This window comes from Rhinopithecus bieti, unplaced genomic scaffold, assembly GCF_001698545.2.
Source record: "Rhinopithecus bieti isolate Rb0 unplaced genomic scaffold, ASM169854v2 scaffold_11273, whole genome shotgun sequence".
NCBI classification, from domain to species: Eukaryota; Metazoa; Chordata; class Mammalia; order Primates; family Cercopithecidae; genus Rhinopithecus; species Rhinopithecus bieti.
The window spans coordinates 914,068-920,849 of NW_016806694.1; the positions used below are offsets into that span (position 1 = coordinate 914,068).

General features: G+C 45.0%; 1 long non-coding RNA gene across 3 annotated transcripts in view; it reads left to right on the top strand.

Moving 5' to 3' along the window:
- The window catches only part of LOC108533095 (uncharacterized), a 28,893-nt gene that overhangs the window by 3,048 nt on the left and 19,063 nt on the right, over positions 1-6,782 (top strand). The gene's annotated exons all lie outside the window — the stretch shown is intronic.

Consider the following 6,782-nt stretch of genomic DNA (forward strand, 5'->3'; position numbering starts at 1 on the left):
AAAAAAAAAAAAAAAAAAAAATTGGAGACATTATCTCAAAAAAAAAAACAAAAGAATTTAACACGGGAAACTGGTTACAAATATATCCGAGGGGTTAATTAAGAGCAAAAAGGGAACCTGTGAGATTACCCAGAGACTAGTAACTATGGGAAACTCTGGAAGTGTGAAAGGGAAAATAGTTTTACCCAGAGCTACCATCATTGCCTCTCTGAGGCTGCTCACTTTGGCACCTTTACCACCAACAGGCAGAAAGCCAGGAGCCAATACTCCAGCTTACACTGCAGGCATCCAACAGAGCAACAGCCATGGAGCCCACAAACTCTGAACAGCTGAGGTTCCTGGAACCTCTGCTGCTACTGCTGGAGCTAGGGCTGAGTGCTGCTGCTACTGCTGCTGTTCAGATCACCTCTGAGCAGGAAACCAGGCTCACCCATTGCCACCACTACTCAGCTGTGTGAGCTGCCTCCACAAATTGGATAAAAGGTCTTCTTCCTCCTACATCTGAATCCCCTGTGTCTCTCAATGGCAGAACCCAACTCGAAATAGAGAGCTAATAAGAGTCTGGGAAAGCAAGTTTGGAGGTTTCCAGTTCGTATTCTGGAAAGAATGCGATCTACAGTTAAGGCTGGGCATGACAGCTCACACCTGTAATCCCAACATTTTGGGAGGCTGAGGCAGGCAGATCACTTAACGTCAGGAGTTCGAGACCAGCCTGGCCAAGATGGTGAAACCCTGTTTCTACTAAAAATACAAAAATTAGCTGGGTGTGGTGGTGAGCGCCTGTAATCTCAGCTACTCAAGAGACTGAGGCAGGAGAATCGCTGGAACCCTTGAGGCGGAGGTTGCAGTGAACTGAGATTGTGCCACTGCCCTCCAGCCTGGGCAACAGACTGAGACTCCCATCTCAAAAATATAAATAAATATATAAATAACCTACAATTAGTTAAGAAGCTTTCACATTTTTTTCCTGCTCTGGGCCAGTTTAAATAGCAGAGGAACTGAAAGATTCCTATGAAGATTTTGTAGATGACGTTCACAAAATTTTATCAGCCTGATGCCTTTGGTGATGATAAGTATAGTTAATTTTAACTACCTTTTAAAATTATTTTATTCTTGGCCTCTTCAGATTTTTTACCTTTTGTCAAGACAATTTTGATCATTTATATCTTCCTTTAAAAAATCAGCCATTTTGTTCCGGGGATGATGGCTCATGCCTGTAATCCCAGCACTTTGTGAGGCCGAAGTAGAAGGATTGCTTGAGCTCAGGAGTTCAAAGCCAGCCTGGGCAACATAGTGAGACCTCATCTCTACAAAAAAAAAAATTAGCCACATGTGGTGGCGCACGCCTGTGTTTCAGCTACTCGAGAGGCTGAGGCAGGAAGAGGATCACTTGAGCCCAGGAGACAGAGGTTGCAGTGAGCTGAAATTGTGCCACTGCACTCCAGCCTGGGTGACAGAGTGAGACACTGTCTCAAATAAATAAATAATCAGTCATTTCACCAAAATACTTAAACTTATTAATATAGAGTTATATATGTTAATTTCTTGCAATCTGTAAAGTCTCCGTATCTGATGTAAGGCTTCTTTTCTTGTGTCCATTGCTTTTTGTCTTACTATCTTTTTTCTTAACATTTTGCTTTTCAATGAAGTATAATATAGATTCCAAAATGTACACATATCATAAATGTACAGCTCACTGGATTTTCACAAACTAAACACATTCATGCAGCCATCATCACCTTGAAAAAGGGAGCATGACTCACACCCTTAAAGCTCTCCTGTGGTCCCTTCTGGTCTTTACACCCCTCCCCACGCAGTAACTACTGACTTCCTTCCTAACAACATAGGTTGGTGTGATGATTAATTTTATGTGTCACCATGGTTAGGCTATGAAGCCCAGTTCTTTGCTCAAACACTAGTCCAGATGTTGCTATAAAGGTATTTTGTAGATGTGATTAATATCTGCAGTCGCCGGGCGCGGTGGCTCAAGCTTGTAATCCCAGCACTTTGGGAGGCCGAGACGGGCAGATCACGAGGTCAGGAGATCGAGACCATCCTGGCTAACACAGTGAAACCCCGTCTCTACTAAAAAATACAAAAAAAACTAGCTGGACGAGGTGGCGGGCGCCTGTAGTCCCAGCTACTTGGGAGGCTGAGGCAGGAGAATGGCGTGAACCCGGGAGGCAGAGTTTGCAGTGAGCTGAGATCCGGCCACTGCACTCCAGCCTGGGCGACAGAGCGAGACTCCGTCTCAACAACAACAACAACAACAACAAAAAATATATATATATATAGCTGCAATCAGTTGTGTTCCGTGAAAGGGTCATATTAATATATACAAAGCGACCCCCAACTGCTGAAGGAGCTGAGAAACCAAAGAAAGAGGCAGACAAATCCAGTTTGTCAGTTTTGGGCGATTTATTACAGCAGTATATTTTGGGGAATTTATTAGGGGATTATATTTATTGACTTATATGGGGAACTTACAGACAGAAGTCTTGGGTCTTGCGGTCTTGGGTGGCTGCAAGACAGGTAGATCTCCACTCCACAACCCCCCAGACACACAGCTTATATCTTGGGGAAAAAGCATATGTGCTCTGGAAGGAATGAGTAGGTGGCTATGGTGTCAGCCTGTGATTTCTGCAACAGCAAAGGTTGTTTTGGAGGCAACTTACAATAAATAGGTGTTCCTACACGAAGAGTAATAGATCAACTAGACATTTTGGAAGCATTCCCAAACTCAGGGTTAGTGGGAACTTACATGGTAGATTGGCATTTTAAATCGGCCAGGGGCAGTGACTCACACCTATAATCTCAACACTTTGGGAGGCTGAGGCAGGCAGATCACCTGAGGTCAGGAGTTAAAAACCAGACTGGCCAACAGGGTGGAACCCCGTCTCTACTAAAAATTAAAAAATTAGCCGGGCACGGTGGCAGCTGCCTGTAATCTCAGTTACTCAGGAGGCTAAGCCACAAGAATCACTTGAACTGGGGAGGCGGACATTGCAGTGAGCTGAGATCACACCACTGCACTCCAGTCTGGGTGACAGAGCAAGACTCCGTCTCAAAAAAAATAAAAAATAAAAAATGAAAAAGTCACTCTTGTCCCTACAAGTAGCCTTTAAGTAAAGGAGATTAACCTTGATAAGGTAGCTAGGCCTCATCTATCCAATTGAAGGCCTTAAGATAAAACACTCAGATTTCCTAAAGAAAAAAATAATTCTACCTCAAGTCTGTAACACAGAAATCCTTCCTGAGTTCCTAACCTACCCTACAGATTAGAGACTCAAGACTGCAACATCATTTCCTAGCCCATATCCAGCGCACCAGTTTGTCCTAAGAATTTTAGACTTAACAGCCTGCACAATCACAAGCCAATTGCTTAAAATGAAACACTTTTGTATTCCTAGAAATAAGACAGAAAGATGTAAATATTGTCTTGTTTCTCTGGAGAACCCTGACTGATACAGATTTTATACTGAGAATGGTTCTAGAAGAATAGAATCTTTTTTTTTTTTTGAGACGGAGTCTCGCTCTGTCGCCCAGGCTGGAGTGTAGTGGCGCAATCCCAGCTCACTGTAAGCTCCATCTCCTGGGTTCACACCATTCTCCTGCCTCAGCCTCCTGAGTAGCTGGGACTACAGGTGTCTGCCACCACACCCAGCTAATTTTCTTGTATTTTAGTAGAGACAGGATTTCACTGGGTTAGCCAGGATCGTCTCAATCTCCTGACCTTGTGATCCACCCTCTGGGATTACAGGCGTGGGCCACTGCGCCCAGCCTAGAAGAACAGAATCTTAAGGATGAGTTTTCGGAATTCGTTCTGTGGTTTCTGGAATTGGTTCTCTAATCTGGTTGGATTTTGTTTGTTTGTTTGTTTGTTTGTTGTTTGCTTGAGAGGGAGTCTTGCTCTGTCGCCTAGGCTGGAGTGCAATGGCACAATCTCGGCTCACTGCAACCTCCACCTCCTGGGTTCAGGAGATTCTCCTGCCTCAGCCTCCTGAGTAGCTGGGATTACAGGCAGGCACCACCTCGCCCGGCTAAATTTTGCATTTTGGTAGAGACCGGTTTCACCATGCTGGCCAGGCTGGTCTCAAACACCTGACCTTGTGATCCGCCCACCTCGGCCTCCCAAAGTGCTGGGATTACGGGTGTGAGCCACTGCACCTGGCCAATCTGGTTGGATTTTAATGCACTAATGACTACTTCCAGTGGTAAAGGGAGCACCTATAGTGTGATCTGGCAGAAGAGATACCCAAAAGACCGCCATTGGACACTCCTACACAAATATTCATAAGAGGCAAGGTTCTGGGTGGCCATATATTTGCCGCCTTGGAACATTTTATCAAATTAATGAGTATAATGAAATTGGCCGGTGCTGTTAATTGTGCTCGACAAGATAGGGAAGGAAAGGATGAACTCTCAGGGTTTCAAACTCCCAGCTCAACTACTACATAACTGGATGAAACATTTCTGTCTGCCCTGAAACAAAAAAGAAAAGAAAAGAAAAGAGAAGAAAACACATCTCCTGTCGCCACCGAGCTGACGTTTCTGAAAGCCAAATCCAGAGTCTCATCCTACAAGTGGTTGAATGATGACACAAATTGAGTTCCCAACCTCACAGGAGCCTCTGCTGTTAAAGTAAGGGCAGGAATTGGGAAGGAACAGGGTCCTGAATTTTTTTCTCTCTCCTACTGCCTTCATATGAGAAGGACACCTAAAACTTGAATGGGGACCTGTGGGCAGATCCTGGTGAAGCTGGGGACATTGAGCTCCTAAATTCTGTGGAGTCTTCTCTGCCAGTAGAAGCAAGCCTTCCAACCCATCTGAGGACATTGACTCTGCTATCACTCAGGAGCGTGTGGTGGCCTCTTCTGAGGTAGCTGCCTCAGAAGACAGTGCTGATTCCTCAGGACCTACCCTAGGAATACCTCTTTGCTTCTAGAACTATGACAAGACTCAAGTCCCTACAGGCCCCAAAAGGTGAGATCCAAAGTGTGACTCAGGAGGTTCACTGTGCTCCAAAAGAACTGCACGATGGTTCCAATTTGTACAGACAAATCTTGAGAATGAGTGTTAGGGTGTGGGATAATGATGCAAGGAACATGAAGTTGGATTGGGGTAGTTGATTGAGATGGGCCCACTGCTCAGATCTTCTGGATTCAATGCTGTACCTCCAGGGCATGAAGTTGGATTGGGGGTAATTTATAGAGATGGGCCCACTGCTCAGATCTTCTGGATTCAGTGCTGTACCTCCAGGGCTTAGAAAAGGGCTCTGACAGTCTGGTTTGGCTGAAGCATGGAGCAAAACGTGGCCCACACTAAATAAAGCTGAAAGGGCAGAGCTGACTTTGTGCACTGTAGAGGAAGGTATAGGGAGGTCAGAATATTAGATTTAACATGTGACCTCCACCCACCCACCCTAGGAGCATCCAGAGGACACGGCTTTTACCATGACTGAGAAGTGCACTTGTGAGTAGAGCCCCTGCATCCCTGAGGAGTCCTGTGGTTGCTTTTCCTTGTAGGTTGGAAATTGCAGTGGGATCTACTGTCATGGAACTGGGAATCCTTAGATGCAATGGAGACAATTGGTTTCTGGGATGGAAGGGGACAAGTGGCAACACGTAATTGCCAAAAGCAAGGAGAACATAGTCACCGTAATGGGCAGTAGAGTCAAACTGGTAATAATGGTCTGACTGGCAGAGACCTATGGCATTGGCTGTTGATCGTGGTGTCCCTAGAAGAGAGTAGACGGACAGCCTGTTAAATTCTTACTTTATCTGTATAATTAGAAGAGTTCTGGGTCAAGTGAACGAACACCTAACTTGAATCATAAAAACAAAGAGTCGCAGCTCTTCACTCAATTCCTGGACTTGAACCAGTTTATGACCCAGAATTCCTCAAACGAAGGGAAATCAAGGTCACCTTGAGGAAGGACCCTGCTGCACTGTCAGGAATGTATACTGTTAATCTTCCTCTCAGGTGTCCCCAAAGGGACCTACGGTCTTTTACCATGGTGATTGTATATTGTGAAAAAGAAAATAATCAGACTTTTGTGGGATTACTGAACTGGCTCTGAACTCATGCTCATTCCAGGAGGCCATTCAGAGTAGGGGCTTATGGAAGTAAAATGGTCAGTGGAACCCAGGTCCATCTCACACCGGGCCAGTGGGTCCCTAAACCCATCCAGTGGTTGCTTTCCCAGTTCCAGGATGCATAACTGGTATAGACCAGTTCCTCAGCAGCTGGTAGAATCCCCACGCTGGTTCCTGTGGAGTGAGAGATATTGTGGTAGGAAAAGCCAAGTGAAAGCCACTAGAACTGCCTCTTCCGAGGAAAAACAGTAAACCAAAAACTATCCCACATTGCTAGAGGGATTTCCGAGATTAGCGTCATCATCAAGGACTTGAACAAAGCAGGGATGGTGACTTCTACCACATCCCCTTCAATTAGCTTATTTGGCCTGTGCAGAAAAAAAGATGGATCTTGGAGAATGACACCTGTATACTTACCCAGGTGGCCACACCAATTGCAACTGCTGTCTCAGATGTGGTTTCACTGCTTGAGTAAGTTAACACATGCCTTGGTGCCCTGGTACTTGGTGTGCAGCTATCGATTGGCAAATGCTTTTTTCTCTATCTGTTAATAAAGATTACCAGAAGTAATTTGCTTCCAGCTGGCAAGGTTACTGTTTTATTAGTCTACTCAGGCTGCCATAACAAAATACCACAGAATGGGTGGTTTAAACAACAGAAATTTACTTTTTTTTTTTTTGAGACAGA